This window comes from Eptesicus fuscus, chromosome 8, assembly GCF_027574615.1.
Source record: "Eptesicus fuscus isolate TK198812 chromosome 8, DD_ASM_mEF_20220401, whole genome shotgun sequence".
Classification (NCBI taxonomy): Eukaryota; Metazoa; Chordata; class Mammalia; order Chiroptera; family Vespertilionidae; genus Eptesicus; species Eptesicus fuscus.
Genome location: NC_072480.1, coordinates 2,155,837 through 2,177,613, shown reverse-complemented (window position 1 = coordinate 2,177,613; position 21,777 = coordinate 2,155,837). Strand labels below are relative to the sequence as shown.

The 21,777-nt window shown below is 41.9% G+C and overlaps 1 protein-coding gene and 1 pseudogene across 2 annotated transcripts in view; one reads left to right on the top strand and one right to left on the bottom strand.

Annotated features, from left to right (window-relative positions):
• Nucleotides 1-21,777, top strand: part of TRPC4 (transient receptor potential cation channel subfamily C member 4) — a 370,139-nt gene that overhangs the window by 122,499 nt on the left and 225,863 nt on the right. The window lies entirely within an intron of this gene.
• LOC103302202 (Y-box-binding protein 1-like) lies at nucleotides 482-1,414 on the bottom strand (annotated as a pseudogene).

The window sequence follows — 21,777 nt, the reverse complement described above, 5'->3', positions numbered from 1 at the left end:
TTGCACTAATGCTTACATTTAAATTTCATTGTTATCTTTTCCAGAATTATTATTTTTTAATTATTTAAGACCTTGATTAACAGGTGCCTGAAGTTTGTTGACTTTTTTGAAAAAATCAAATTGTAAACTTTTATTACAAATTTAAAATGCAGTTCTTAAAAATCTCAACTTGACCAGATATGAAGCAATTTAAAAACCTTTAAAGGTGTATTGAGAAAAAAACAGGCTTTTTTTTTTTCTTTCTTCAAAAACACGTTTGTCATTACCAAAAACAGATGTCTTTTAATAAAAATAATGAAAACCACATATTGCATAGATAATGCAGATAGTTCCATCTATCTGGTCAATGGACAAAAAGCAAGCATTTAAGGCCTTTAACTCCCATTTTTTGTTCATTTCTTATTGCTGAAATTTCATATTCATTTCTTCTTGTTGGATGACTAAACCGATGACGGTAGAAATGGAAACCGGCATTTTTTACTCAGCTTCTAGAGTGGACAGATTCTGGTGGATCAGCTGCTTTTGTATCTTTGTCATATTGTGGTTCAGGGTTTTCTGGGTATCTGTGTCAGTAATTGAAGTTGTGGCGGTACCAACGTTGAAGTGGCTGCTGATCTTGGGTCTCATCTTCTTGATTTTCCTTATCTTCTTCATTGCTGTCCTCTCTAGGCTGTCTTTGGTGAGGAGGGCCCCTGCAGAATTGTGGTCTATAGCCCCATAGCCCCAATACATATTCTGTCTCACTGGTGTACCCGGTTCTACTGAACCCTGGTTGTCAGCACCCTCCATCACTTCTCCCTACACAGGAGGGTTGGAATACTGTGGTCAACGCTCATAATGTCTCCCAATGTAGTAAGGTGGGAACCATCTCCTGCTATAGAGCCGGCACTGTTGGGCCTGGTCTTTGGGATCACTCTCCCATCCCTTATTGTTTTCCCCATTCTCACTATTCTGGTAATTCTGCTGGTAATTGCGTGAAAGACCCCTGCCACGTGGATAGCATCTATAATGGTTCGGGTCTGCTGCAGTCACTGCCTTGCACAGGAACTCCACTAGGGCCTGTAACATTTGCTGCCTCCGCACCCTTTTCTTCTTCAACAACATCAGACACCATAGTATCTCCATCTCCTATACTGCGACGGGACTTCCTGGGGTTATTCTTCTTTATGGAGTCTGGTGTACAAATACATCTTCCTTGATGTGATTCTAGTTGATTAAACCATATCCCTTTCTTACATGGAACAATTTTACTGTTCCCCAAACCTTCCTTGCCATGACCTACTTGTCCCCGCCAGCTCCTAACCCTAACCAACCCCCAAGGCCCTGCTGCTGAAGGGTGGCCCCGGCAGCAGCCTATGGTGTGGCGCTTGGTGGGGGCTGCAGGTGGCTGCTGGGTCTCAGCCTAGCTGCTCATAGTTGTGGTGGTGACTGGGGCGGGGTGCAGTAGTTCCTCACAGGGTGTGGTGGAACTAGGCCAGTGGTGGTTGTGGGGCGGCTTAGGGCTCTCTGGGGTCCGCTCTCAACTCCCACTACCTATTGAACTCTAGGATTATTATTTAATGGTTCATATTTTCTCTATCACTCATCGTCAAACAAAAATAAGAATTACCAGTTTCTGAAATTATGAATTTAATAGCTTATCATAACCCACATATTCTTTTTTTTTTTTCCAGAGAGAAGTCTCTCTCTTTTTTTTTTTAAATATATTTTATTGATTTTTTACAGAGAGGAAAGGAGAGGGATAGAGAGTTAGAAACATCGATGAGAGAGAAACATCGATCAGCTGCCTCCTGCACACCCCCCTCTGGGGATGTGCCCACAACCAAGGTACATGCCCTTGACTGGAATCGAACCTGGGACCCTTCAGTCCGCAGGCCAATGCTCTATCCACTGAGCCAAACCAGTCAGGGCATAACCCACATATTCTTGAAAAAAATACAAAAATGTTAGACTCAAAACCATAAAAAATCCTAGAAGAAAATCCTAGAAGAAGCTGTAAAATCTCAGACATTTCTCATCACAATATTTTTTTCTGATATATCTCCTCAGGCAAGGGAAACAAAAGTAAAAGTAAATAAACGGGACCACATCAAACTAAAAAGTTTTTCATAGCAAAGGAAACCATCAACAAAATGAAAAGACAACCCACTGAATGGGAGAACATAATCACTGGTATATTTGATAAGGGGCTAATAGAAAAAAATTAAAAGGATCTTATAAAATTCAACACCAAAAAACAAAACATAACACCGATCCAATTTAATAATGGGCAAAAAACCTGGGTAGACACTTTTCCGAAGAGGACATACAGTTGTCCAATAGACATATGAAAAGATGCTCAATGTCACTAATTATCAGAGAATTGCAAATTAAAACCACAATGGGATATCACCTCACATCTGTCAGAATGGCTATCATAAATAAGTCAACAAACAACAAGTGCTGGAAAGAACACAGAGAAAGACAAGTACCACAGGATTTCATTCATATGTAAAATTTAATGAACATTCTGAACTGACAAGAAAAATAGAGACACACTCAGACAGACAGTTCTGGTGGGGGGTGGGTATTGAGCAAAATAAAAAGAAAGAAGTCATAGACATGGACAACAGTGTAGTGATTGTGGGTGAGGAGAAGGTGTAGAGGTTCAAGAGGGTATAGGGGAGATAAATGATGAAAAAAAATAAAACAAAGAATAAAAACATAGGTTATATTTTGGAAATATATGAAACAGAACATTGTTGTTCTTGAGAGATACTATAACCTCCTGTTTGTGTTTCCTTATATTATATGCAGGTGGGGCAAAATAGGTTTATAGTTGTGAATACATGAAACAAAGGGTTAATTCTTGTATTCTTATTTATTTATTATTGTATTATTTTCCATACAAACAACTGAAGATCTATTTTTACCCTACCCTGATTATGATAGGAAACTTTGGAATTTATCCCCACTCCCATTTTTTGACCCTATGAGGCATAGTCACAGGTTTTCTAAATAGAGGTCAATTGTCTTTTATTTGAATTCTTGAAAAATAAATATGGTAAAAGTCTCAAGTATTTACATTGCCTGTGCTATAATTTCATGATTTGTAATTCTGAAGCTGGATTCTGAAGTTGTGTGTTTATAGTACTTTTTTATAGCAGCCTGAACTAAGACAGCCACAAAATTGTGAAATATCATGAATTGTTAAATCAGTAAGTTTTGGAACATATACACGTGTCCACCACCAAAGCCTGGCAACTGTATTTCCAGTTATATTTCTTAATATTTCCCAAATCATTTTCCTCATTTCCTGCTTTTTAAGAAGTAGTTTTAGACTAGTGTGCCTCACCCAGTTTTCCTGTGTCCTTGGCTCCAATCTTGTTTCATTCAAATTCACACTACACTCTAGGATATTTAATATGTAAACATTCCCCATATTTAAATTATTCTATTAAAATATAAGAAACAGAAAATAGCCCTGTTGGGGGAAAAGAAGATGGCGACAGGCAGGAAGGTAGGGAGAGAGAGAGTGTGAGTGAGGAACCCATAGAGGAGAGTGTAGACGTGTGTGTGTGTGTGTGTGTGTGTGTGTGTGAGCTAGGGTCAGTTAGATTCTGCAGGACTTCCAAGGGGCTGCCTAACCAGGCAGTCCTAGACTGCGGAGCCCCGCGCACAAAGCGGACACATCTCCGCGCCTGGTGCGGACGCGGAGACCACGCCATCCTGAGAAACAGAGCTGCCTGAGACTGGATCCTGGCTTCTGACACAAACCAGGACCCTGCGGCCACTGGGGACAGAGAACTGCTATCACAGCTTCAGACCAACAAACAACAAGAATCCAGACTTCCAGGCAGAATTCCCTGAGTCAAAGAGCCTATCCCCCTCCCCGCAGGCGCGCAGATAGCGCCATTTTAACTGATAGTCCCGCCCCTCGCCCAAGCTGCAGAACTTTGCCCAGGGACTCGCTCCCCCTCAGGGAATTTGGCGCGTGTGCGCATGCGGGACAGAAGCAGCTCCCTGTTGGGGAAATCTGTCAGTGCGCACAGAGGGCTCCCCATCGGAGAATTTGGGGGAATTTGGCTTGCGGGTCACAGCTCCTCCTTCCGGGAATCTTAGTGCTCTCACAGAGGGGCTTCCCCTTTGGGGAATTTGGCGCACAGGACAGACTCCGCCCCCCTTCCGGGACTCCGGGAGAGTGCACAGAGCCAGCTCACCTTCAGGAAATTAAGAGTGTGCGCCCTACCCGGTTTGGCTCAGTAGAGAGAGCACACACAGGACGCAGCTCCACTTCAGGGAATTTGGCACGCCGGACACAGCTGCCTGGGATCCCTGACTCACAGCGCATTCACACTAAGAGCCAGCGACCCCAATTGTTGGTGCATGCACACACAGGGACCCTGATTCTCAACGAGAAACTGCACAAGGCAACAGAGACTCTGACACTCGAGTCGTGGTGCAGAAACAGGGAAACTCTGACTCCTGGCACATGCTAAGGATCTCATTTTCTGCACATACCAACAGTGTGGTGCAGACAGGGCCCCTGATTCTAAGTGTGCACACAAGACCACACGGAACACTGGGGACACTGACCCTGGGCAAGTCTGGTTCCCACCAACCAAAGGCAGCCACACCTCCTAGTGTCAGAGCACTTCAGTGAAACTCGGGTGGAGCAAAGCCCCCACAGCACACGGCCCAGGTCCACGCAAACGGAAGCTTGAGCTTTCTGGTTATAGCCAGAATGGGGAAACGAAATAACTCACAGAGGAAAGAAAATGTGGAGTCGCCAAGAAAGGAAATCAGTGAAACTGAAGCTTGCAACATGACCGAAAAGGAGTTTAGAGTAATGGTCGTGGAATTTATACATCGGATGGATGAGAAAATCAACAACTTATGCAAGAATCAGGAAGAAATGAAAAGTGATATAGCTACAATCAAAAACACCATGGAAAGTTTCAACAGTAGACTACAAGAAGCAGAGGACCGAATTAGTGAGTTAGAAGATCAGGTACAGAAACAAGCTCAATCTGAACAGCAATTGGAGAAAAGAATTAAAAAGCAGGAGGAAAGCCTAAGGGAGCTTCGGGACAACATGAAACGAAGTAACATACGTGTAATAGGGCTGCCAGAAGCACAAGAAGAGCAGCAGGGATTAGAAAATCTATTTGAAGAAATAATGACAGAAAACTTCCCGGATATGGGAAAGATAAAAGTTACGCAAGTACAGAGAGTCCCAAGCAGGATCAACCCCAAAAGACCCACACCAAGACATGTCATAATTTCAATGGCAAATATAAATGATAAAGAGAGAATCTTAAAGGCGGCAAGAGAGAGACAGAGAGTTACCTACAAAGGAACACCCATCAGATTGTCAAATGATTACTCAACAGAAACCCAACAAGCTAGAAGTGAATGGAAGGAGGTATACAAAGTGTTGCAAAGCAAAGGACTGAATCCAAGAATACTATATCCAGCAAGACTATCAATCAAAATTGAAGGGGAAATCAGGAGCTTTGCAGACAAAAAAAGGCTCAAGGAGTTTATCACCACCAAACCAGCAATGCAAGAATTGCTAAAGGGAATACTGTAAAAAGAAGAAATAAACAGGTAAGAAGGAATACAGACACAAAAATAGATATGACTACAAACAAATACCTTTCAGTAATAACTTTAAATGTAAACGGACTAAATGCTCCAATCAAAAGATATCGAGTAGCTGAATGGATAAAAAAACACGACCCATATATATGCTGTCTACAAGAGACCCACCTCAGAACAAGAGACTCACACAGATTGAAAGTGAAGGGATGGAAAAATATCTTTCAGGCAAATGGAAATGAAAAAAAAGCTGGGGTAGCAATACTTATATCTGACAAAATAGACCTCAAAGTAAATGCCATAACAAGAGATAAAGAAGGCCACTTCATAATACTAAAGGGAGAAATCCAACAAGAAGAAATAATTCTGGTTAACATATATGCTCCCAATATAGGAGCACCCAAATACATAAAAAAACTCCTGGAGGATTTCAAGGGAGAGATTAATAGCAATACAATCATAGTAGGAGATTTTAATACCCCACTATCACCACTGGACAAATCCTCTAAACAAAAAATCAGCAAAGAAACAGCAATCCTAAATGAATCACTAGACCAGATGGAATTAATTGACATCTTCAGAACATTTCACCCCAAAGCCACAGAACATACATTCTTCTCAAGTGCACATGGGTCATTTTAAAAGATAGACCATATGCTGGGTCACAGGCAAAGTCTCTTCAAATTCAAGAAGATAGAAATTATATCAAGCATCTCAGATCACAGTGGCATAAGACTGGAAATCAACTACAATAAATACAATCCAAAGAAATCAAACACATGGAGACTAAACAGCATGCTATTAAACAAGGACTGGGTCACCAGAGAGATCAAGGAAGAAATAAAAAACATCATGGCAACAAATGACAATGAAAACACAACAATCCAAAATCTATGGGACATAGCGAAAGCAGTCTTGAGAGGGAAGTTCATAGCTCTACAAGCCTATTGCAAAAAACAAGAAACAATGATAATAAATTACTTAACCCTACAACTCAAAGAGCTAGAAAAAGAGCAGCAAGAAAAGCCCAGTGTAACAAAAAGGAAGGAAATAACAAAGATCAGAGCAGAGATAAATGACATAGAGACCAAAGAAACAATACAAAAGATCAACAAAACCAAGAGCTGGTTCTTTGAAAGGATAAACAAGATTGATGGACCTCTAGCCAGGCTCACCAAGAAGCAAAGAGAGAGGACCCAAATAAACAAAATCAGAAATGAAAGAGGTGAAATAACAACAGACCCCGCTGAGATACAAAGGATTGTTACAAAATACTACGAACAACTCTATTCCAACAAACTGGACAACCTGGAGGAAATGGACATATTCCTAGAAAAATATAACCTTCCAAAAATCAATCAAGAAGAATCTAAAGAGCTCAATAGGCCAATAACTATGGACGAAATTGAAGCAGTCATCAAAAAGCTTCCGGCAAACAAAAGCCCGGGACCTGATGGCTTCACAGGAGAGTTTTACCAAACATTCAAGGAATAACTAAAACCTATCCTCCTCAGACTATTCCAAAAAATTCAAGCAGAAGGAACACTTCCAAGCTCATTCTATGAAGCCAGCATCACTCTAATACCAAAACCAGATAAAGACAACACAATGAAAGAGAATTACAGACCAATATCCCTCATGAACATAGATGCCAAAATCCTCAACAAAATTCTAGCAAATCGGCTCCAGCAGTACATCAGAAAGATCATACACCATGACCAAGTAGGATTTATCCCAGGAATGCAATGATGGTACAATATCCACAAATCAATAAACGTGATACATCACATAAACAAGTTGAGAGATAAAAATCACATAGTCATATCAATTGTTGCAGAAAAAGCATTTGACAAAATCCAACACCCTTTCTTGATAAAAACTCTCAACAAAGTGGGAATAGAAGGCTCATACCTCAACATAATAAAAGCTATATATGATAAACCCACAGCAAACATCATACTCAATGGACAAAAACTAAAAACATTTCCCCTAAGAACAGGAACAAGACAGGGATGCCCACTCTCACCACTCCTGTTTGACATAGTACTGGAAGTATTAGCCATTGCAATTAGACAAGAAGAAGAAATAAAAGGCATCTAAATTGGAAAAGAACAAGTAAAGCTGTCTATTTGCAGACGACATGATATTGTACATAAAAAATCCGAAAGACTCCGTCAAAAAACTAATAGACTTAATAAATGAATTTGGCAATGTAGAAGGATACAAAATTAACGCCAAGAAATCTATGGCCTTTCTATACACCAATAGTGAACTTACAGACAGAGAGACTAAAAAGGCAATCCCATTTACCATCGCACCAAAAAAATTAAGATACCTAGGAATAAACTTAACTAAGGAGGTAAAAGACCTATACACGGAAAACTACAGGACACTGAAAAAAGAGATAGAGGAAGACGTAAACAGATGGAAGAACATACCATGTTCATGGATTGGTAGAATCAACATCATTAAAATGTCCATACTACCCAAAGCAATCTATAGATTCAATGCACTCCCCATTAAAATACCAATGGCATATTTCACAGACCTTGAAAGAACTCTCCAAAAATTCATCTGGAATAAAAAAAGACCCTGAATAGCCACAGCAATCCTGAGAAAGAAGAATAAAGTATGAGGGATCTCAATACCAGATTTCAAGCTGTATTACAAAGCCACTGTTCTCAAAACAGCCTGGTACTGGCACAAGAACAGACATATAGATCAATGGAATAGAATAGAGAATCCAGATATTGACCCAAACCACTATGCTCAATTAATATTTGACAAAGGAGGCATGAACATACAATGGAGTCAAGACAGTCTCTTAAATAAATGGTGTTGGGAAAATTGGACAGATACATGCAACAAAATGAAGCTTGATCACCAACTTACGCCATACACAAAAATAAACTCAAAATGGATACAGGACTTAAACATAAGACGGGAAACCATAAAAATACTAGAGCAATCCACAGGCAGCAAAATCTCAGACATATGCCAAAAGAAATTCTTCACTGACACTGCCCCTAGGGCAATGGAAGCTAAAGAGAAAATTAACAAATGGGACTACATCAAAATAAAAAGCTTTTTCACAGCAAAAGAAACCATCAACAAAACAACAAGAAGGCCCACTGCATGGGAGAACATATTTGCAAATGGCATCACTGATAAAGGTTTAATCTCCAACATCTACAGGCAGCTTATACAACTTAATAAAAGTAAGATAAATGATCCAATAAAAAAATGGGCAACAGACCTAAATAGAATCTTTTCAAAAGAAGACAGAAGGAAGGCCAAGAGACACATGAAAACTTGCTCAACATCACTAATTATCCGAGAGATGCAAATCAAAACAACAATGCGGTACCATCTCACACCTGTCAGAATGGCTATCATCAACAAATCAACAAACGACAAGTGTTGGCGAGGATGCGGAGAAAAAGGAACCCTCGTGCACTGCTGGTGGGAATGCAGACTGGTGCAGCCACTGTGGAGAACAGTATGGAGTTTCCTCAAAAAACCAAAAATGGAACTCCCATTTGACCCAGTAATCCCACTCCTGGGAATATATCCGAAGAAACTAGAAACACCAATCAGTAAGGATATATGCACCCCTATGTTCATAGCAGCACAATTTACCATAGCTAAGATTTGGAAACAGCCTAGGTGCCCGTTAGCAGATGACTGGATCAGAAAACTGTGGTACATCTACACAATGGAATACTATGCTGCCATAAAAAAGAAGGATTTCTCATCATTTGCAGCAACCTGGATGGAATTGGAGAACATTATGTTAAGTGAAATAAGCCAGTCAATGAAAGAAAAATACCACATGATCTCACTCATTTATGGATAATAAAGAACATTATAAACTTGAACAAAAAGACAGATACAGAGACAGTAAAGCATCAAACAGACTGTCAAATTACAGGGGGAAAGTTAAGGAGAGGTGGGGGAGATAAGAGATCAATCAAAGGACTTGTATGCATGCATATAAGCATAACCAACGGATGCAAAACTCTGGGGGGTGAGGGCATATATGGGAGTGGGGTGGGGGGTGGCAATGGTAAGATATGTACACATATAATAACTTAATAAAAAAAATTGAAAAAATAAATAAATAAATAGCCCTGTTGCCAAAAGCATTAAAAAAAATATAAGAAACATTACTATGTTACTTTTTATTGTGGCAAAATACACATAACATTAAATATGCCTTCTTAACCATTTTAAGTATATATTTCAGTAACATTAAGGACATTCATATTGTTGTGTAACCAGCACCATCATCCATATACAAAATATTTTCATCTTTCTAAACTGAAACTCCATACCCATTAAACAATAATTCTCCCTTCCCTCATCTACCAGTCCCTGGAAACCACTATTCTACTTTCTGTTTCTATAATTTTGACTATTCTGGGTACCTTATATAAGTGGAATCATATAATATCTGTTCTTTTGTGTTTGCCTTATATCTCTTAGAATAATGTCTTAAAGGTTCATCCATATCATAACATGTATCAAAATTTCATTCCTATTTAACATTGAATAATATTACATTGAATGTATATACCACATTTTGCTTATCCTTTCATGTATTGGTGGACATTTAGGTTGTTTACACTTTTAGCTATCTATAATAATAAAAGGGTAATATGCTAATTAGACTGGACATCCTGTCGTTTGTCAATCCAGACATCCTTCCTGATGTAACTGAGGCTGGAGGGAAGCCAGCCTGGGTCCCAGGAGCCTGGGTGGCTGGAGCAAAGCCCAGGTCCCGGTGCCTGCAGGCAGCCAGAGGGAAGCTAGCCCAGGTCCCAGGTGCCTGCCAGTGGCAGGAAGGAAGCCAGCCCAGATCCTGGGTACCAGCGGGAGGCCGGAGGGAAGCAAGCCGGGGTGCCAGGTGCTAGAGGGAAGCCGGCGCCAGCAGCCGGGAAAAGGAAGGACTACTCTTGCATGAATTTCATGCATTGGGCCTCCAGTCTATATATATAAAAGTGCAAGCAACCAAATGACCGAATGACTGGTGGACTGGTTGCTATGACACACACTTACCACCAGGGGGCAGACACTCAACACAGAAGCTGCCTCCTGGTGGTCAGTGTGCTCCCACAGCCAACCTCCCATGGCCAGCCAGCCCTGATCAGGACTGGGCGAGATGGCCCTGATCGGCCCCAAACGCTGGACAGGCCGAGGGAACCCACCTGTGCACAAATTCATGCACCAGGCCTTTAGTTGTAAATAATGCTGCTATATTATATTATTATAAAACCCTAACCCAGTTCTCTATTGCTTATTTTATAGATTCTATAAAATAAAGCCCAAGCTTCTTAACAAGATATCTGAACCTGAATTTCTGCCTAGCTTCATCTCTCATCACTTCCTGGCTTCCATTCTGTGCTCAGCAATTCCAGTTTACTAGTATTTCTTCTTCTGTGCTGTGCTCTGTGAATATTACATCTGTACATTTTCTTATTACTTTACTAACTTGAAATATAATCATTACCTAAGGTTAGATCATATGACTCTTTAAGACATTAACACTCTCCCGATTGGTGTAGTTCAGTGATTGAGTATTGACTTATGAATCAGGAATTCACATGCCTGAGTCTCAGGCTCAATCCCCACTGGGGGAGGAGTGCAGGAGGCAGCCAATCAATTATTTCTAAACGGTGATGTTTCGATCTCACTCTCCCTCTCCCTTTCTCTCTGAAATCAATAAAAATATATTTTTAATAAAGATGTTAGAACTAAAGCTTCAGAAAAGTTCCCACATGTTCTCCCTGTTTTATGTCTGGAACATGTACATTTACCACATGTACACTAATAAAAGAGAAACATGCAAATTGACCATACCTCCGCTACACCCACAAGCCAGCCCCACCAGCCAATCAGGAGCAAGTATGCAAATTAATGCAACCAAGATGGCTGTGGCCAAGGAGTGAGCAGGAGGCTTGGGTTTACCCAGCAATGAAGGAAGCCAAGCTTACCGCCCACCCTGCCTGGCCCTGGCCTCTGCTCAAGGCTACAAAGTTTCAATTATAGAAGATAAATAAATCCCAGATACCAGGGCCTCCACTTGGGTCTCCGGGGGGCATGGCCAGCCTGCAAACCACCAGAGGCCCCTCGCCCAGGCTGCCCTACACCCCAAGGGAACCTCCACCCTGATCCGGGGACACCCTTCAGGGCAAACCAGCCAGCCCCCACCCATGCACGAGGCCTCTATCCTATCTAATAAAAGAGTAATATGCAAATTTATCGTCACTCCAACATGCAAGATGGCTGCCCCCATGTGGACACAAGATGGCTAACAGGGGAGGGCAGTTGGGGGGGACTAGGCCTGCAAGGGAGGGCAGTTGGGGGCGATAAAGCTTGCAGGGGAGGGCAGTTAGGAGTGACCAGGCCGTCAGAGGAGGGAAGTTGGGGGAAATCATGCCTGCAGGGAAGGGCAGTTGGGGGGACCCAGGTGTGCAGGAGAGAGTAGTTGGGGGTGACCAGGCCTGCAGGGGAGGGCAGTTAGGGACAATCAGGCTGGCAGGGGAGTGGTTAGGGGGTGATCAGGCTGGTAGGCAGAAGCAGTTAGGGGCAATCAGGAAGGCAGGCAGGCGAGCAGTTGGGAGCCAGCAGTCCTGGATTGCCCGGGCCTAAATGGGCAGTCGGACATCCCTCGAGGGGTTCCAGATTGGAGAGGGTGCAGGCTGGACTGAGGGACACACCCCCTGTGCATGAATTTTGTGCACCAGGCCTCTAGTTATATTATAATTAACTAGAGTGCCGATGTACGAAATTCATGCACAGGAAGTGTCCCTCAGCCCGGCCTGAACCCTCTCCAATCTGGGACCCCTTGGGTGATGTCCAACTGCCACAGGGATCAGGCCTAAACTTGAAGTCGGACATCCCTCTCACAATCTGGGACTACTGGCTCCTAACTGCTTGCCTGCCTGCCTGCCTGCTTGATTGCCCCTAACCGCTTCTGCCTGCAGCCTGATTGCCTGATAACCGCTCCCCTGATCACCAGATTGACGCCTTACGGCTCCCTGCCAGCCCAATCACCCCCAACTGCCCTCCCCTGCTGGCCCGATCACCCCCAACTACCCTCTCCTGCTGGCCTGATTGCCCCCAACTGCCCTCCCCTGCAAGTCTGGTCACATCCAACTGCCCTCCGCTGCAGGCCTGGTCACCCCTAACTGCCCTCCCCTGCAGGCCTCGTCACCCCCAGCTGCCCTCACCTGCTGACCTGGTTGCCCCCAACTGCCCTTCCCTGCCGACCTGGTTGCCCCCTACTTCCTTCCCCTGACAGCCTGGTCACCCAAACTGCCCTACCCTGCTGGTCTGATTGCCCTTAACTGCCCTCCCCTGCTGGCCTGTTCGCCCCCAACTGCCCTCCCCTGGCGGCCGTCTTGTGGCAGCCATCTTGTGGAGGCCATCTTGTGACGATGTGAAGGTGGCCATATTGTGGCAGCCATCTTGTGATGATGTCCTATGAGGGCATCGGGCCACTTAGGCTTTTATTATATAGGTTTGTATATATGTCTTTTCCCTTTAAGAAACTGAGCTCCTTGCCAAAACCGGTTTGGCTCAGTGGATAGAGCGTCGGCCTGCGGACTTAAGGGTGCCAGGTTCGATTCCGGTCAGGGGCATGTGCCTTGGTTGCAGGCACATCCCCAGGAGGGGGTGTGCAGGAGGCAGCTGATCGATGTTTCTCTCTCATTGATGTTTCTAGCTCTCTATCCCTCTCTCTTTCTCTCTGTGAAAAATCAATAAAAATATATTAAAAAAAAAAAGAAACTGAGCTCCTTGAAGCAAAGAACTTATATTTATTTTTTAATCTTTATTGTTGAGAGTATTACAGATGTTTCTCTTTTATCCCCCCATTGTCTCCTCCACATGGTTCCCGCCCTGCTCCAGTTCTTCATCACCTATTGTCTATGTCTATAGGTAATTCATGTGTGCATATAAGGTCTTTATTTAATCTCTTCCTGCTCCCCAACCCCTTTTCCTCTGAGAATTGTCAGTCTGTTCCATATCCATGCCTCTGATTCTATTATATTCACCAGTTTATTCAATTCATTACATTTCTTATTCATTTATTTTGATTTTTAGATTAAATTGTTGTTAGATATGTGTTTATTGCCATTTTACTGTTCATATTTTTATCTCTTCTTCTCCTTCTCTCTCCTTTTTCCTCTTCTTCTTCCCCTTCCTTCTCCTCTTCCTCTTCATAAAGAATACCCTCCAACATTTAATGTAATTCTGGTTTGATGGTAATGAACTCCTTTAGCTTTTTCTTGTCTGTGAAGCTCTTTATCTGACCTTCAATTCTAAATTATAGCTTTGCTGGGTAGAGTAATTTTGGTTGTAGGTTTTTGCTATTCATCATTTGAATATTTTTTGCCATTCCATTCTGAACTGTGTAGTTTCTGTTGAGAAATCAGCTGACAGTTGTATGGGTGCTTCCTTGTAGGTAACTACCTGCTTTTCTCTTGCTGCTTTTAAGATTATCTCTTTGTCTTTAATCATTGGCATTTTAATTATGATGTGTCTTGGTGTGTTGGATTCCTCTTGTTTGGAACTCTCTGAACTTACAAGATTTGCTTGTAAGTCTATTTCTTTAACTAGGTAGGGGAAGTTTTTCATCATTATTTCTTCAAATACATTTTCAAGATCTTGTTATCTATCTCTTCTCCTTCAGGAAGCCCCACAATGTGAATGTTGGTGTGCTTGAAGTTGTCCCAGAGGCTTCTTACACTATCTTCATATTTTTGGATTCTTTTTTCTTTTTGCTCTTCTGATTAGGTGTTTTTTGCTTCCTCATACTTCAAATTGTTGATTTCATTCTCAGAATCCTCTACTCTACTGTTGAATGCCTGTAAATTATTCTTTATTTCAGTTAGTGCTTAATTTATGACTGGTCCTTTTTAATGTATTTGGTGTTCTCACTAATATCCTCCTTGAAAGTCTCATTAAGTCCCTTGAAGTTCTCTCTGAGTCCTTTAAAACTCTCATTAATATCATTGAGCAACCTTATAACCATTGTTTTGAACTCTGTATCTAGTTGTTTGCTTGCTTCCATTTCATTTATTTCTCTTTATGGATAGTCCATTATTCATTTGTGACATGTTTCCTTGTCTTCACATTTTGTCTGCTTCCCTGTGTTTCTTTCTTTATATTAGGTATAGATACTATGTCTCCTGGAATTGATAGAGTGGCCTCATGTAGCAGGTGTCCTGTAGGGCCCAGTAGCTTAGCCTTCCCAGTCATCTGAGCTGAGCACTGTAGGTGTGCCTCTGTGTGGGCTGTGTGCAAAGTCTTATTGTAGTTGAGCCTTGATTGCTGTTGAAGTCACTGGGAGGAGTTGACCTCCAAGTAGTGAGGACATGCTGCAATGACAGTGGAAGAGCTGTTATATAAAAGACACCCCTGTGAAGCAGGACTTGCTTTAATGGGGCTTTCATGATCACTGAGTGTACCCCTTAAGTGTGTTCTTAGAGCTGTAATCTCATATGGTCTGAAGCTGTCCACCAGGTGCACTGGCTCGGGGGCTTCCTTGGAGGTGCAAAATCAGCCACTGCCTGGGGCCACCTGGCAGGAGCTACTGAGTGATCTGTAAATGGCTACTATTTGCGTTGGGCTTGAAAATTCCCAGGCAATGCCAAGCTGTGAAGCAAGGCATGCTGGTGCTAGTGCCAGGTCTTGGGCCTCTTATTGATAGATATGGCACATGCTTATGTCAGCTGATGCTTGTTTAAGATATTTTAGTGAAGCCTGTGTCAAGACAGGCCATTCATATGGAAAAGCTGCTGCAAACAGCTTGGGTGGGGCTGCCAGTGAATGGGGTCGGGTCTCAGGGAATCTCCATGGTGGAGCAAAGAGTGTGAGGCACACTGATGAAAACTCCGATATGGCTGTCAGCATAGGAACAATGACCCAGTGAGCACCTTCATCTGGGAGAAAGCCACTCAGAGTTCTTGCTCCAATGCCAGACAATCCAGTTCCTCCCCATATGTGCCTTGTTCCCCCAATGCCCCTGCCTAGTGCTGGAGCTCTTTAAGAGGGACTGCCTGTGTCTCCAGCCTCTGTGTCATTCAGCCACAATCCCTGCTGGTTTCTACAGCCTGAAGTTACAGGGACTTCTCTTCCCAGATCTGGAACCCTGGGCTGGGGGTCTGGTGTGAGGCTGGGACCCCTTGCTTCCCAAAGGAGGCCTCTGTAGTAGAGATATCCCTCCTGATTAACAACATATCATGCCTGGGTGTCAGACCAGCCAGTTCTGCAACTCCACATCTCCACCCCTCATAAAAGTCTTGATAAACTTTCTTCTTTACTTCTCTAGTTGTTGAACTTCTATTCAGCCAGTTTTCAGGAGGTTCTGAATGATAGTTGTTCTGTATTTTAGTTGTAATTTTGATGTTGTTGTGGGAGGCAGTGAGTACCAGCTTTACCTGCTCCACCATCTTGGTTCTCCTTGGGCATGTTTTCTTATCCATTCAGCTACCTTATATCTTTTGACTGGAACATTTAATCCATTTACATTTAAGGTAATCATTGGTAGGTACTTATATATTGCCTTTTTTTTCTTTATACCTATGTTTTTCTCTCTTCATATATTTATTCTTAGAGTAGACCCTTTAACATTTCTTGCCATGCTGGCTTGGTGATACAGTAAACATTTGATTTTGTAGACCTTGACTTAATGAACTTTGGATTTAATGGACAAAATTTCTGTTTTGTATGTCATATGAGAAAATTAACATCCTGTCACTTTTAACATGCTTTTAACCAAGATTTGCTTATAATTAAGTTAACAGGTTATGTTTTGTTATCAATTCACTGTAATTGTTAGCAAATTTTATTTTATTTTATTATAAATCTTTATTGTTTAATGCATTACATCTGTCCACTTTTATTCCCCATTGACCCTTTCTAGCCTGTCCCAGCCTTCCACCCCAGGCCTTCACCACCCTATTATCTTTGTCCACGGGTAATGCACATATTCAAACAAGTTCTTTGATTGAGCTCTTCCTACCCACCCCTGCCTTTCCTCTGAGACTCAACTGCCTGTTCTGTGCTTCTATGTCTCTGGATCTATTTTGTTCATTAGATTCCACATATAAGTGATATCATGTGATACTTTCTCTAACTGGCTTATTGCACTTAGCATAATATCCTCCAGGTCCCTCCATGTTGTCTCGAGGGTAAGAGATCCTTCTTTTTTACTGCTGCATAGTATTCCATTGTGTAAATGTACCACAGCTTTTTTATCCACTCACCTACTGATGGGCACTTGTGCTTTACAGATCTTAGCTATTGTAAATTGTGCTGCTATGAACATAGGGGTACATACATTTTTTTATTGGTATTTGGTATTGGTATTTTGATTGGTATTTTTTTATTGGTATTTCAGATGTCTTAGGATATATTCCTAAAAGTAGGAACACTGAGTCAAATGGCAGTTCCATAATTTGCTTATAATTAAGTTAACAGGTTATTCTTTGGTTATCAATTCAGTTATTTTTAGCAAATTTTAATGAGTACCCAAAATGTTGGAAAAAACATTGTAGTATTTAGCCAACATAAATAAATATTACATATCTACAACTATTGTCTACATATTTAAATCCAAGAGTCATCACTTATAAAAATGTTCTGTGATAGATTAGCACATGATCACTTCACATTGCATATTGTAATTGGTCTGTTGTCGCATGTCATGACTTTCTGCAGCTGTTTTAACACATGCAGGCCAATTTTCCAATATGAGCTAAACCACACCCCAGCCATGTGCATTTGTTTGCTTGCAGTGATTGATGAATGCACATATTTACTAGATGTATTCAATATAAATTTAAAAGTACAGTAATACACGTAAAAAACTTTTATGTGGAATTAAACTTTTCATACATAGTTAATTTTAATTACACAAACATGTTTACCTAAGTATAAACAGGTAAACTAATTTGTCAATTTTTTTAACTATGCATTCAGAAAGCGTACTTTATTATATAACTGACTTCCAGCTTTAATGGATACCCCCTCACCTGAATAATCCATTATATCAAGGTTTTACTGTAATGAACCCTTTTAGCCGTTTCTGTCTGGGAAGCCCTTTATTTTTCCTTCAATTTTAAATCATAGGCTTACTGGACAGAGTAGTCTTTGATTCATATTCTTTCTTTTCCTCACTTTGAATACTTCATGCCAATCCCTTCTGGTCTGAAGTTTTTATTTTGAAAAATCAGCTGATAGACTTATGGGAACTCCCTTGTAGGTAACTAACTGTCTCTCTCTTGCTGCCTTTAAGATTCTCTCTTTGTGAAGGCCTGGGGCGGGGGCAGGCTAGAAGGAGTCAAAAGGTGGAAAAAGGGGACATACGTAATATTTTTAACAATAAAGATATTTTTAAATGTTCTTTGTCTTTAGCCTTTGCTATTTTAATTATGATGTGTCTTGGTGTGGGTCTCTTTTGAATTCATCTTGATTATGACTCTCTGTGCTTCCTGAACTTGTGTGACTTTTTCCTTCACTAGGATAGTTTTCTGTCACTGTTTCTTCACAGAGGTTCTCTCTTTCTTGCTCACATTATTCTCCTTCTGGAACTCCTATTATGTGAATGTTGTTATGTTTCATGTTGTCCCAATGCTTCTTTAAGCTATCCTTATGCTTTTTTATTCTTTATTCTTTTTGCTGTTGTTATTGTGTGGGTTTTTTTTTTTTTTTACTTCTTTCAAGTCACTAATTCAACCCTCTGCTTCATCTAACTGACTTTTTATTTCCTCCAGTTTATTCTTGATGTCATTCTTCATTTCCTACTAGTTATTTTTTATGTTTTTTTTTTTATGTCCTTTCTTGCAGGAAGCCAATTCCAGCATGTCATAATTACAAGAGTTTCATCCAAAGGTTGATGAAACTTGGGAACTCAACAAGGGCTGAGTCACATATGTAATCACCTGTTGGAATAGCTGAAAGGCACTTTCCCCAAACCTAAATAAGATGATTGTTTGCTGCCAGACAGCTCAGGGCATCTTAATCTACATGTTATTGCCTCCTATTGGCCAAACACCTGAACAGCTGTAGGCTATTCCCCAATCTGACAATGCTTCTGTACCCTACCCTTTGATTGAAGTGTGTTATCTCCACCTTGCTTTAGGACAAATTGTGTTAATAAAAAGCAAGGGTCCTGAGACAAGGAGAACTTTAGCTCCTTTAGCTGAAGCTCCTCTGACCCCCAATGCCTTTCAAAATTATCTTTTGTCTTTGGACTCTTATTTAATCTATGCACAGCCTTTCTCCAGATTGCTGAACCCTTTGTAATGCTGGAACAAGAACCCTGGCACTTTTTGATGCTGTTATAATTCTCACTAAGTGCCTGGTGCATTTTTATAACTGTTACTTTGAACTCTATATCAGATAATTTGCTTGCCTCCATTTCATTTAGCTTTTTTTTCTGGAAATTCCTCCTTTTATTTAAATTTGGGTTTGTTTCTTTGTCTCCTCCAGTTTTGTGTTTGTTTCTATGTATTAAATAGAACTGCTATGACTGCCAGTCCTCATGGGGTGGTTTTATGTAATAAGTGTCCTGTGGGAACCAGTGGTGCAGTCTTTTTTATTTTCTGAGCTTGGTGCTATAAAAATGTCCCTTGTGTGGGTTATGTGGGGCCTCCTCTTGAAATTGGATCTTGATTGCAGTTGGCCCATTCATAGGTGGGATCAACCTTCCAGCTGCCTTACTGTGAGGCTTAACCCTGATAACAGTGTGAAAGTTGCTGTGGAGGTGCAGTATTGAGGTATTTGTTGGGGCTCATTGGAACATTCTTTCAGCTCATTTGAACTCCCTGCTTCAGGAATGTCTCTTGTGGGTTATGTGCACCCCTTGTTGTAGTTGATGCTTGATTGCTATTGGCCCTTTCATGAGTACAGTTAACCCTTCAGGCTGGGTCATTATATGGCCAAACCTCTATCATCCTGAATGAGAAGTTGTTCAGTGGCTGCTCCCTATAGCAGGGTTGGTGCCTGCGGGGATCCCCCTTTGGGTGTGCTGCTCATCTGACTAGTTGGGACAAGCTCTGGTGTGGTGTGAAGCTCACCACTTAGTTTGTTTGTTTTTGGTCCATTGGGATGGGTTGCAGGTTCAGGTCACTTTCAGACATTACATGCAACTATCTTTCAGCTACCTGTCTGTAGCCACCACACTGTTCCCCATTTGTGTCTGCAACTATTAAACCTGTGTGTGCAAGGGAAGGTCAATCTGTGTAAAAGGGTCAGCTTCTTCCAGCATAGAGCTGGGGGCAGTTCTGTGAGAGGTATGAGGCTCACTGAGGTCCACTTCCACCTTTAAGCTACTCCATCCCCCTGAGATTTTTAGGTCTTATTCCAGAGTCTTCTGAAGAGAGACTATAGGATGAAGCCCGGTTAGCCAAAATAGGTCTCCTATTTGGGAATCACAGTCATCCATGAGGGGAAATTAGTCCCTGCTTCAAAGCTAAACCCCTCAGTCTCTGCCAGAGTATCCAAATCTAGTTCGCCCTAGCAGGGCTACCTGCAGGTTCACATACACCTAGCTGTCTCCTCAGCAAGTGTGACTTCAGCCTTCCTGGGCTCAGGGGGATAGGTCAAAGTCTCCCTTTGAGGATGTTGACCCAGACTAAGCTCCTCCTCTTATTCCCAAACAGTAGCTTCTGAGGGTCTTATATTTTGAATGTCCCCAATCTGAGCCTCTCTTCCTTCCCCCATAGAACTGTGCCCAGTGGGGTATCTGGGGCTTGGTGGGGCTGATTCAAGTAGTCTCTATTTTAGAGTGGTGCACACAACCTGACCGGGGGTAGTGGGGGGAGCCAAGCACTCCCTTTCCTTCACAGCGCAGTATGGGCTGACCTTGCAGTGCAGCTCAGATCTGCCTTCCCACAATGTAGCTGCTGAGACATGAACTCACCTGTCTTACTCCCAGACAGAGGCCTCCCCAGGAGATACAGTCTGAAAAACCCACCTCTGCACAGCTCCCTGGTATTCCTCATTCTGTCACACCAAGCAGGAGGGGACCAAGAATCAGCCTTGCATGGCACTCTGATCTCTTGTGTGGCAGTCTCAGCAGTGGGGGAATTAAATTCCTAGTTTTGCTCAAGCTCTGATCTCAACAGGACAGGTGGAAAAATTGGCTCACCTGTGTCATCAAACCAAGCAGAATGGGCCAAAAATCACCTCCCTGCACCATTCTTCTGTGCCACCGAATTTAGCAAGATGTGGCAGAGTAAGTTGTTTAGCAGGTGCAGGGGAGGGGCAGTGACTGTACACTTGACATGGGCAAGGTCCATTCTTTTTCCCAAGCCACACAGTTTAGTTATTGACTGGCTCTCTGCCCAAATACTTTTCAGAGAATAGAGGGCAACTCCAAGTCACTGAGCAGTGAGTGGGGCCCTCCTCAGGGCCTGACAGCAATGTCTCTAGAATTCAGAGACTAGAGTGAACTCTCTAGGTTGGTGCTGTAACCATAGAAGCACTCTTTCCCTGGAATAATGCAGTCTGAGTCTCCCAGACAGATGGAATCTCAACTGATTCCTGTCACCCGATGATACCTGGGCTCTTCTTCCTGCCCTTGTTGCTCTGGGCTGGAAATCATTACCTGGAGTTGAGGCCCCATGCTTCTAGGGAGAGGGAGATTTTGCAACCTTGATATCCCTCCGGCTTCTCAGCTACCACCCCTGCGTGAAGGGACTCACTCTTTCTGTGTCTCCACCCCTCTAATCAGTCTCTTCTTGGATTCTTCTCTGCTCCTTGGTTGTAATATTTCAAATCAGCTATGCTTCCAGTGGTTTTTCAAGTTGATTGCTCTGTAATTGAACTGTAAGACCAATTTGGTTCTGGGAACAAGTAAATGGAGCTTTAAGCTACTCTGCAGCTATATTGGAATCTAGGTTATTATTTCTTAAAATAAATTTTTATTTACCCAGTCTTTTTCTCTACTTCATCTGAGATTTCAGTTATAACTTTTAATTTTGTTTCACAGATTTTTGAGGTCCTATTAATTTAAAAAAATGTTTAACTTCTTTCTTCATACAGAGTAATTTTTATTGATCTATCTTCAAGTTGACTTACTCTTTTCTCTATCTCCATGATACTTTAAAGTTCATTCAGTATTTTTTCAATTGAATACCTTTGCTCACTCTCATAGTAATATTTTAAATTTTAGATATTTTATTT